At 31.5% G+C, this 12,718-nt stretch overlaps 1 non-coding gene across 1 annotated transcript; it reads right to left on the bottom strand.

Moving 5' to 3' along the window:
* Positions 1-1,136: 1,136 nt before the first annotated feature.
* TRNAH-GUG (transfer RNA histidin (anticodon GUG)) lies at positions 1,137-1,208 on the bottom strand. The gene has a single exon. It is a non-coding gene; the product is annotated as a tRNA-His (tRNA).
* Between the last annotated feature and the right edge of the window lie 11,510 nt (positions 1,209-12,718).

The raw sequence follows: 12,718 nt of genomic DNA, 5'->3' as shown, positions 1-12,718 counted from the left end.
TTCGCCAAGACACTAAATAAGAGTTTTAAAGGAAATGTATCATAAGCCTTCTCCAGATCTATAAATACCAGATGCGTAGGGTGGTTTCGAGCTGTTCGTTTTTCAATGACTTGTTGAAGGATAAATGTGCCCAAGCACGATCTTCCTGCTCTGAAGCCGCTTTGTTCTTCAATTTCTTTATACTCCTCTTCTATTCTTCTTTTCAATATACGACCATATAACCTTCCCAGCGAGCTAGTTACGCTAATGCCTCTATAATTTCCGCATTCTTTTCTGTCTCCCTTTTTATAAATGGGGCTAATGTGGGCCAAAAAGTAAACTTTTAAACATAAATAAATAATCTATATATCTTTTAGACAAACTTCAGATTTTATTTTACAAGGAAGAAGAATTGTAGATATTTTATTAGGCAAATACTACAATTCTCTCACCTCGGATTGTTCAATTGCTCTTCAGAATATATTACAGTGAAGATCATGTAAAAAAAGTAAGAAATGGTAACTCTGTTGAAGAAGCTAGTAAGAAAGGTAGGAAGTTCCTTTAATTCATTTCTGTCTTCTTACTTTAAATAAAAATAATTTTAAGTCTGGGTCGGTACAAGCCTGTGTTTAATGCTACCCAAGAGGATGAGCTAACTTCGCATATCTTACAAATGGACAGCAGACTATTCAAATATACTTTATCTGAACTATGAATTCTTGCTTACGAATTAACCGTACAGAAAAACATCAACCACAATTTTAATAAAAAAAAAGAAAATGGGTGGTAAGTGTTGGCTTTATTCGTTTTTGTCACGGCGTGCAAATATTAGATTAAGGACTCAAGAAGCTACTTCAACTGGACGAGCTATATGATTTGACCGAGAAGCAGTAGGAAAGTTTTTTACTCTGTTAACACAATTTTATAATCAACACAAGTTACCTACCTGTTACTTTACATCACTAATACACAATGTATTAATAGACGGAAAAGAGAAACATAAAAAAAATGATAGTTTCCTCACACTGTAATTATTTATGAGTATATCAAAATAAACCTAAAATAATGATCAGTAACATTATGATATGAATAAAATAAATATAAATTATCATAGAGAAAAAGTAAAAATAAAAGAAAAACAAAAAAGTATCATCTCTTGCCGTGACCAGGATTCGAACCTGGGTTACCACGGCCACAACGTGGGGTCCTAACCACTAGACGATCACGGCTATCGAGACTTGTGAAAACGTGAAACTTATACAGTATAACACTAGCTTATTAATTTACTTTAACTTCATAGTTGATTTCATATCGTTTCACCCATTAGTGCCTGAATTTAATTTTTACCAAGTTTTCGATTGAATGAAATAAAATGACCTGTTAAATAACTTAAATAATAAATTTTACGGTATAATAAAAAACTTTATTGAATTAAAGTCAAAAAACGGTGTTACTACATATATGTAACGCTAGGCACGTCTGTGAACAAATTTGACATAATATGCTTAAAACTAAATTTTTCCATTATTTTTTGTGAACTATATATTCACAGTCCAAACATAAGCCTGCATCACATTTTGCATACATTGTTCTTGTACTTGAAGAACAGTTGCCACCAGCACAGTGTCTTCTTTTATTATTTGGAACATACACTAAATGATCTTGACCATCATATTATCTTAAGATGATCTGAAATTCTGTTATTGGAGTTACTAAATTTAGACGAAGCTGGTCTTCCGGCTCCTTTCGTCATCGTGACTTTTTTTATATAATATCTTCTTCTTCTTTAGGTACCGTCTCCTCTAAGGAGGTTGGTAATCATCACAGCTATTTTCACTTTTGAGATTGCAGTCTGAACTAGCGAACTGAACAAGTCGACGGAACTGCAATTATACCACTTTCTCAGATTGTTGAGCCAGGAGATGCGTCTTCTTCCAATACTTCGTTTTCCCTGTATTTTTCACTACATTATGGTTTGTAGCAACACATATTTATCCCCTCCCATAACGTGGCGGAGATACTGTAACTTTCTTATCTTAATCGTATTCATGATTTCCATTTCCTTTTTCATCTTTCTGAGGACCTCAACATTTGTTATTCAGTCTACCCAACTTATTTTTAATATTCTTCGGTAGGTCCACATCTTGAATGCTTCAAGTCGATCGCTCACCTCTTTCTTTAAGGTCCAGGTCTCCATCCCATACAGCAGCACCGAAAACACATATGAACGTAATATTCTCATTTTGAGTTGCAAACTAAGGTCTCTACTGCATAATACTTTTCTCATCTTATTAAATGTTGCTCTAGCTTGTTCAATTCTCATTTTTATTTCTTCTGTATACTCGTTATTTTCATTAACAATTGTACCAAGATATCTGTATTTTTTTACTTTTTCTATTAGAACCCCTCTTATGTTTAAAATGTCTTGTTGTTGTATTTTGGAAATTGTCATAAATTTTGTTTTATTAGCATTAAGCGTTAGTCCGCTTTCCTCACTATTTATAGCATTTACTACATTATCTAAAAGTGTCTGTAGATCTTGTATATTCTCTGCAATTAGTATAGTATCATCCGCATATCTGATATTGTTGATGGGTCTGCCGTTGACTTTTATTCCAATTGTTACATTTTCTAGTGATTTTTTATTTATTTTTTCCGAATATAGATTGAACAATAAGGGGGAGAGTATGCAACCTTGCCTTACGCCTCTTTTTATCTCTACTTCCTCTGAAAGTTCTTTGCCTACTCTGACTTTTGCTGTTTGGTTAAAGTAGAGATGAGTTATTATTCTTAATAATGTGAATGTGTTTATCTTTAAGTAACTGTATAAGACGGTTGTGTCGGACCTTATCGAACGCCTTATTGTAACCAATAAAACAAACATAGAGTGGTTGGTTTACATCCATACATCTTTGCATGAGGACGTTAAATCCAAATAATGCCTCTCGTGTACCCATGGCATTCCTAAATCCAAATTGGGTTTCAGTGATGTCTTCTTCCACTTTTCTGAAAATTCCTAAATGGATAATTTGATATAATATCTAGGCATTATTAATTGCTGTATCTAAGAGAAAGCTCAATATACACCACCACCATTTTCGGGATCGGATACCAATTCTATAACATGATATGTTTTGGTCCATTAAATCTGTTCCTCCCATGCAGTTATTATACTTTTCAATTAAGTCTGGTCTGGATATGTTAACTAACTTAAATAAATCCATGGTCTTTACTAATAGATGACTTATAAGAACCTCGTTCACAGTTTTTCATGGATTTTTTCAAGACAAGGGGACATGTATGTGGAATGCGATCTTCACGAAATGTACATGTGGTGTGATATCCTTTTTCACGCAAGAAATTAAACAACCTAATAATTGTAAACAGGTTGTTAACAAAAAAATGATAGGGATATTCGGGATGAGGTATATTTTAAATCATGGATATTAGTGGAGCAGCGGCCTTACCAAATAAATGTTCATACTGCTCATTGAAAAATGGTCCTTTCCCTTGGAAAAGATCAAAATTTAATAAATATCCATCTTTACTATAAGGGACCACCTTAAAGCCGAATCGGATAGGGTTGGCTTTAATAAACTGTTTACAACCATGTTTTCCGAAGTACTTAATCATTGATTTGTCATAATCGAGATTAGAGACAGGAATAAATTTTTTTTTTAATTTTGACTGTGATAGATTTATAAAAGGTCGCAGTTTGCATTGCTTGTCACGTTTGTCTAATTTTGTGTTGTCGGCACAGTGAATAAATTGAAGGATTTGTTTGAATCTATCTCGTCCCATGGTAATATAGAATGCCGTATTTCTTAAATCTGCTCCAGAGTCCCAAAAATACTTTGTACCTGGTTTTGAGTCGTAACCACTTACAATCAGTATTGCTATAAACTATAGAGCATCTTATATCATTAGCTGTTATTTTAGGATCTGGCTGATTTTTGAACAATGGTTCTTGTCTCTTACCATAGTTCAACAATCTCTGAATTAATAAAATTTTCGAACATGTTGATACAAGTATTTTCTTTTAAGTGCTCGTAACCAAATTTAGGAAATATTCGTGACTCCGAAATAACGAGATCTCCATCCACCCAAATTTTATGAGGCAATCCCATTTGAAATGTTCATTGGTCCGCTTCGTGTACATCTAATGTTAGTATTTCTGTATTCACTAGCCTAACCTCTACATTTGAACGAAGTTGGGACCCAGTCAAGTTATCGATAGTACCACCGTCTTCATCCCTAGAATCTTCGTCAGTTAGTTCGGCTGCCTCTGGAGGTTGTATAAAAATTGAGTCTAAGTTATCAACAAATGCCATGTCAAGGGCCTCTTGTAAAGTAAATCGTCGCCAAGTAGTAAAGCTTTAGATTGATTGAAAAAATTAAAAAATAAATACTAAAAAGTTTATTTATTACTCAACTTTTGATCAGTATAAATCACCCAATTTTAAAAGTATGTAATTGTTTCTAAATTACATGAATATATGACTAAATTACTAACTAAATCTAAAAAAATTGTTATAGTAATTATTCTAAATACAATTTTAATATACTTACTCGAATTGAATAACAGGTTCCATTTTGTAAAAAAGAATAGTATAAATTTTGCACCTTGGTAGCACCAACTACGTTAACTAAACTCATTAAACAAAACTTGTGTGGGCGTGAACAGTAATGTCTGCCGTGTGAAAAGTGCCGCCATCTGTCCGTTACTAGTTCTACAAAAAAATTTGCAATGGATAAATAATTAGATGTTGCCCTGCGTTACATATTATGTAACTCTAGGCACTAATGGGTTAAGGTCTAGTGCTCTAAGCTCTATTATATTAAAACAAAAGTAGATAGTTTTTTTTATTTTACGGAGTGTGCATACAAACTATTTTCTACAAAAAAAATAAATGTTGTACAGACACAGATATATTATTATCTTTTAATTAATTAGACCACCACCACGTCTATTTATTCTCAAAGTTGACAAAGTTTTTTCCTGAAGCTTTTCCAAGTATTTAAATTGGAGTGTATTAAAATCTTTGGGATTTTTGGGATTTTTTTCTAAGACTACTCATTGAATTGCTTCTATAAAAAGCTTTATAATCTGTAAACCTTTATGTACAAATAAGAACATTTTAACAAGGATAAATAAATTCTATCTTGCTCAAAAAACGGAATCCAATATTTCGAATCTGCATTTCGAGCAATCTATCGCTGTATATATGATACAGGCGAGAGGCGCGGCGCTTAGAAATCTTTGTTTAAATTTAAAACCAAAGAATCTAGACGCATATATGCGTCTATATTCTTTGTTAAAACTATGTTTTTAGTAAGATAGAAACTACTTGTTAAAATATTCTTACTTATACGTGAAGGTTTAAGATTATAAACCTTTTTGTAGAATTGTAATTCATTTAGTAGTTTTTTAGAAAAAAAAATCCCAAAAATTACTAATTAACGCATTTTTTCAAAAAAAAAAATTGCAAATAACTAAAAAAGAAAGCAGTTTTTGAAAAATTACCAAAAGAGAAAAAGTATTTACTTCGATGAGATACTTTAAAAAAAATTAATCGAATCGATTCAGGAAATTGTTTTTTATTATAAGTTTATTTTTAATAACAATTTCCAGCCAACTTGGAAGAATTAAAAAAATACATTTGAACTTAAAAAAATCGAATCGAATAAAAAAGTGTGGTTCTATAGAAATGCAAAAAAATTAGTCAGTATATTTCGTTTTTTTAAGCATCTTTTTAGGGGTAAACCGCTAGCATAATAATATGTAGTAGCCGTATTTCTCTATTGCATATTCGGACCAGAGAATGACAGGTCAGGCAAAGTAATAGCACAAAATAAGAGAGTGGCAACAAAAAAAATATTTTAAGTTTTGCTACAAAAGGCAAAAATAGGCATAAATATACCTACTGATGCCAGAAAAAGTTTAAAATATGCAAACATTGTAAATTGTCCAAATTTTTTGAGAAAATTATTTTAACTCAAACATTTGTGAAATGTTTTAATTGGAGTGTAATCTGAACAGCCAAGGAGTAAATTAAATTAAAATAAAGAAGTAAATTAAATTAAGTTAAATTTTAATTCATCGTTTTCTGTTTTTGCAATAGTTAAAAACGCGTTTGTTAATGTGTTGTAAAGGACCAACATTGGTAATGGGATTTTGTTTGAACAAATATCGATAACAAAATAAATAGGCCAGTAATATCTGGTCCCAATTAATCAATATTTTAGCATACAAAATATTAACACCCATACCATGACATACCATAAATGTAAAGAAGCTATTTAACATTCCAAAAAGCGTTTAATAAATTCAAACGACAAACAAATAAACAAAAAAAAATAATCAAGGGCATGATCAATTGCTTTATAAGCTTAGTTCGTATAGTGTAAATGTTCTGATGCTTAGATGATTAGGTAATTATTTATGGAATAGAATTCAAAAGGTACGAGTAAATCATAACTATATTTAAACTTTTTCAGTTATTTAAGGGGTTCTCCAAGGTTCACATCTGGGTTGGCTACTCTTTAATCTATATCTTAATGCCATAACCGACTGCTTCTCCGATACCTAAGTTCAACTATTTGCAGATGACGTGAAGTGCTTTGGAATTGTTGAAAACTACGAAGATGCGAATAAATAACAATCAAATCTCAATAAGTTAGTAAATTGGTGTCCCTCTAATGAAATGGACTTAAATGCTAGAAAGTGCCACATTATGCGCTTCTGTCGTAATCGGCGTTTAGTTCAATACGATTACACTATCAACGCTCAACTTTTGGAAATGAACAAGTTAAGGACTTGGGTGTTAACAACCAGACTGTTGCAGTAGCTCAAAAAGCAATAACAATGCTTGGCTTTCTTAAAAGACCAATTTGTGATTTCACTTACATCACATCAATTAAAGTTCTCTACTGTTATTATGTTAGGTCCCATCTAGATGTTTGCTTCTTAGTGTGGAGCCCACGGTATATTTAATGACCATTAAATATAAAAATTCAACAGGATTAAGTTCTAAACTTTTCCGTACTAATCACTCCATCTTTAGTAAACTTATAAGCAAGTACTCCCACAATTAGTTTCTCCAATAAACTTTCTTAGAATAGGTGCATCAAATCCTGAATACCAACAGATACTTAGCTTCAGAAGACAGGTTTGTGTCGTTTCTACTCCAGATATTATCATACCAGAATCCTTGGAAATAAAGTATGAGAATCTATCATATCGAATTATTTTAGGATTAGACAGTCCACATATTCCAACAAATATCCAACAATTTCCACAATCCACACATAATATTCAGGTCTCACCAATATTTCAACCCGACGAAACATCTTGTAATGACTTACATTCTGAGAAAATAAATAATATTTTATCCAAAAGTTTCTTGTTAGAGAAAATTTTTCAAAAGACGCTAATATTACTAAACACATCCACTCTGGCATTAAATCCAGATTTTACTGCTCAATCTGCAAATTTCTCAACCCCAGAAAAAACTTAAAAGATATGTCTGTAGCTACTTGAGAAGAAAAAGCGCCTCCATGCCACCAAATAATTCTATCTTCTCTCTTTCCAAAAAAGTCCATCGGGAAAACAAAAAACTTAAAACAAATACTTCATATTAAGAGATAGAACTCACTGAAACCATTATAATCTATATCGACTCCCATTCTCCTCCCTTTATAACCAACAGCCAGCAGTTCAAATAGCTTCTACAAAATACACACTGATGAGAGGATGTTCTTATGCATTGCTAAATACTTTACAAAAGATATACCAAACTTAATAGAAATGTAGAAAAACTCCGTTCCCACGGAAACACTCGTTGCATAAACCTAAAAAACAAATTATTACGGCATTCCTAAGAATTAACTGATGCCCAATCTGACATCTCAAGCCTATCGCAAGACATAACATAAATACTTCAAAACAATTCCGAACTCCACTTCTTCTCAATTATTTGGTAACATTCGAGTAATTACTCCAGTGGAACTTAAACGAGTACTATACTCGTATAAATATGCTACATCTTCCATTCTCTGGACATAATATTATGTTTACAAGAAGCACTTCCGAAACGAGAATGTACACAGAATGAAAGGCTATAATGAATTATTTAAAAATCGAAACGTAAAACTTGCAAGTGACGGCAAGGCAACTTACGTTTCAAAGAATCTAGATATTCTGAGAGACGTCTCAAAAACCTAGAAGCGATAACTGTAAAAATTAAAGCACAACTTAAATACATCATCTGAAACATATACATTCCTCCTGAGCATTATTAAATCAGGAATAAATTAGAACCTCTAATGAATCAACTCCCAACACCTTTCATTATTCTGGTAGATTTTAATGGCCTCAATTATTCCCGGGGGCTCTCAGAAAATGGACACATGGGGACGAATTCTATCAAGCTTATTTAACAGTATGAACATATGTCTACTGAATGATGGAAGCAAAACTAGATTTAATATAGCTACTGGCAATTGTTCAACTATCGATCTTTCATTATAGAGCCCAACTATTATTTCTTGTCTACAATGGACAGTTGTGGATGACTTACTAGGCACTGCCCACTTTCCTATTAAATTAACGAACTCTAGTATAAAAGAAAAAATATCAAACTTAAATTATTCAACACAAATCAAAAATAATGAAGGCCGACTAGCTCTTTCTTAAAATTTAATGAGAATATCATATACAAAATAAATGATTTATAAATAATAAATAATATTAAAAGCCGCTGAATCTTCAATAGGAAAAATAAAGCATATCAAAAAATTCAAACCCGTGCCATGCTGGAATGACGAATGAGCCAAAGCAATACAAAACAGCAAATCTATTTTAAATAGATGTAGGAGGAAAAAAATACAGCAAGTATAACTGAGTACAAAATAAGAAAAAAAACATAGAGGAAAAGCAAAATATATTACCAATAAAAGTAAAAATAAGTCATGGAGGAGGTTCGTCGGAAGCATATAAACAGAGACACAACACTATCATCTGCATGACAGAAGATAATAATGTATTTATGGAAACAAAACTTACCATTTCATTAAAACATTAGATTGTGAGGGCAAACGAATAAACCAAACAAAAGAAATAGGTGAAGCATTCGCAGACTATTATCATAAGCTTTTTATAAACATGAATATAATCAGTGATATTATTGCATCCACTAGGAAATTTAAAGAGCTAAAAAACCTTGATTCCCTCAACAAGCCACTGGCAAAAGAAGAAATGGAGGAATCTCTTCCTCTTTTTCTAAAAAATCTGCCAGAAACAGCGAAACGCGCCATGATTGACATTATTAGTCACATGTGGAACGATAGTGACTTCCCTGTAATCTGGAAGAAAGCAACAATCATCCCCATACTCAAATCTAACAAATCTTTCCTTTTACCTGAACCTTACAGGCCAATCTCCCTAACCTGCTCTATGAGCAAACTATTTTTATAACTAAAAAATAATAAGAAATAATAAGAGACTAATATGATTTTTGGAAATTCACAAATTATTTATTCCAAAATAATCCGGATTTTGTCAATCCAGAAGCACACTTGACAATATTATTGACCTAGAAAGTGATATTCACGAAGCACTTGCTACTAAAGATAAATGTCTAGCAATTTATTTTAACATTAATAAAGCATTTGATTTCACATGCCATAAAATCATTCTAAATAAACTACAGTACTGAGGATTGAAAGGCAATATAATAAATTTCATATGCAATTTTTTATCTCAAAGAGAATTCCAGTTGAGCCAGAAAGGAAAATATCTTAGCAGTATGGTTCAAAGTCTTCAGAAATGCGTGACATCCTTTAAACGTTGGTCTATAATATCTGAATACAATTTTTTCCCATACAAAACAAACTGCCTATTATTTTCATAAAGAAACATAACAAAACTGCAATTACCATCAATATTTCCATACAACCAGAAACTAAATTATACTTCACATATAAATTTTCTGAGTATGATATTTGACGAACGTCTATCATGGAAAAATCATATCGAAAGACTAACTCTTTCCTCCCAAAAGGGCTTTAATTTACTAACATGCTTAGCAAATAAGTCTTGGGGAATCTGATGGTCTGTTGCATATACATCTGCTTTTCATTCAATATTAAAATACCTATATACTATATACAAAACTGCATTAAGAATAATTCTAGGAGTTCATAGAACAATGCCTGTAGAAAGCCTATACTGCAAATTGGGCGAACCATCTTTCAGATGACAAATCTCAGTTGATCATATGTCTCAAGAGTAGGATCGCTTCCACCAATTCCTGCTCACAAAAACACTTTTTGCAATCGTTTCGAATCAACTTTCCAAAATAACACCTTCCCACCACCTTTTTATATTAGAATTCAATGATACATATTAACGTTAGATCACCAAAATTTCCCCAGAACACGGTTAATGAATGAACAAGGCATTCCTCCGTGTATTATCAAAACCTCACATGTAAATATCCAATTAACCCAATATAATATATATGATACCAATCCATATCTTATATATTAAAAAATTATAAACAAGTAATCTCGAATTGTAGGGTAAAATCAAAGGCAGAAGAAGCGTAGGAAGACGTAAAATCTCGTGGCTACGCAATCTCCGTGAATGGTTTGGATGCAGTTCTATAGGCGCGTATTCAGGCAGCACTATTCAGGCGCGAAACCAATAAAATTATAATTGCCAGAATGATTTCCAATCTCCGATAGGAGCGGAACTTGAAGAAGAAGAAGTCTCGAATTACAAAATTACACCCACAATTCTACTGATTCATCTTCATAAGTCTTCTCAAGGCGTAGGAGCAGCATTATTCATAAAGAATGATACCAAATATTTATTTAAGCTTCCCAGTCCATACAGTATCTAAAATGGAGAACTTTATAGTACATTACAAGCGTTAACATATATTTTCAGAACACAAACCAAACACTGTTTAATAATATCTGACTCACTCAATTCACTGAGACTCATACTTACTCACTTACTCACTTACTCATAAACCATGAATGTCTTGCTTGTGTGAGTTCATTTCAAATAGGTAAAAGAAATAAAATAATACTTACTCACAATCAATTTAATTTTACTACCAAAACGACCGGTTTCGCTTTCTACACTTTTCAAAGCATCTTCAGGTCAAATGGTACAAAGTAAATTAAATGCTTCAATTATATAAAGCCCATAGGTTGCTGTCTTATAAAGATAAGGATAAAAAATTACAGTTATTATGCCAATATTACATGTCTGTGTTTATTAATATGAATAAAATTGATTAAGCAGACAAAGTAAAAAACCCACAAATTGGTAAGAGATAATCTATTGAATTGTAATAAATTAGTAAAAAACAAAATACTACTTACATGCCAGTACAAGAATTATTAGTTAATGATTCGGGAAACATAGTTTAAATTATTCTGTATTGCTGATGATGGGCAATTATCTGTTTTTATTGTAACTGTTTGATAATCAGTTACTTATCAACAGAATGTAGTGAATTTGACGCTTACAAAAAATCGATACCGGGATATTCAAACAATATGAAAGACATTCTTAACCTTCAAACCGACTGTAAACCTCTTTTCCAATTCCTTAACAAATGTAACTTAACCACACTGTACCTAAATTCATACTTTTTACACCTATTGTATTTTCTTTGCCTCCCTAACGATTTTATTTTTCGGTTTTCTAAATAAAAAAATATATTCTTCTGAATATTACGTCATTGAACTAGATTTTAATCGAACACACTTAATAATCGAATTTAACGTGAATATTTAAAAATCTCTATGCTAAAAACGCTATACAACAATGTTAAAAAGTATAATGTTCTATTCCCAGGAGTCTTTTTTCTAAAAAATGACATTGGCAGAGCCAATTAGCCAGACTTGTGTGTGTGTTTTTTTTAAATCGACTGAATTTTAAATATTATTGATTGCAGATTCATAGTTAAAATTTTCTTTTTATCAGTTATCAATGTTAGTGTACTACATAATACCTAATATTTTTATGGATACATACATTTTGTTTCGAGATATTTTTATTTTGTTTTTTTAGTCTTTTATTATCTTCCTGTTTTTTGGTTTCTTTTTTTTTGTTTTTTTGCTTTTTTTTTGTTTTTATTGCAAGTCATATTATGCCTATATACTATTTACAACTTGTGTTTATATATTTTAACATTTTTGAAAATGCAATAAAAAAATTTTCACATTATTTGAAAATATTAAAAGATTAAGGGTTATCGGAAAACAACACTTATAATTTAGTAATTCCTTGTGAAGTTCGTTTATATTATTAATTTATAAATCACATTCTAATATAATATGTGTTATGTTAATATATATTTTTTCTACTAACGATATCAATATGTCCGTGGAATGTCCGTGGAATTAAATTTTTGTTTATTTTTTCTCCAAGCATATATAGGCTGAATTAGCCAAATTTTCAACGATTTAATTGCGTTTTATTCCCGAATGGCCCTTGATCCATGTAATTGTTACATTTAATCCTAATTGTATAGATTCATACATAATTTTAAGAATTTTCAGTTCAATGTGGTTTATGTGTTTGACTGTTTGAATGTTGTGAAATCTGTCGACCACGTTTTTACTGTCAGTATTTATAACATAGTTACTCTTAGCATTTCTTTTTCGACTCTGTTGTCATCTGTGATTACTGCCCACAGACACTTAAACTCCTTTACTACTT

Source organism: Diabrotica undecimpunctata, chromosome 1 (genome assembly GCF_040954645.1).
Source record: "Diabrotica undecimpunctata isolate CICGRU chromosome 1, icDiaUnde3, whole genome shotgun sequence".
NCBI classification, from domain to species: Eukaryota; Metazoa; Arthropoda; class Insecta; order Coleoptera; family Chrysomelidae; genus Diabrotica; species Diabrotica undecimpunctata.
This window is presented reverse-complemented; position numbering and strand designations above follow the sequence as displayed.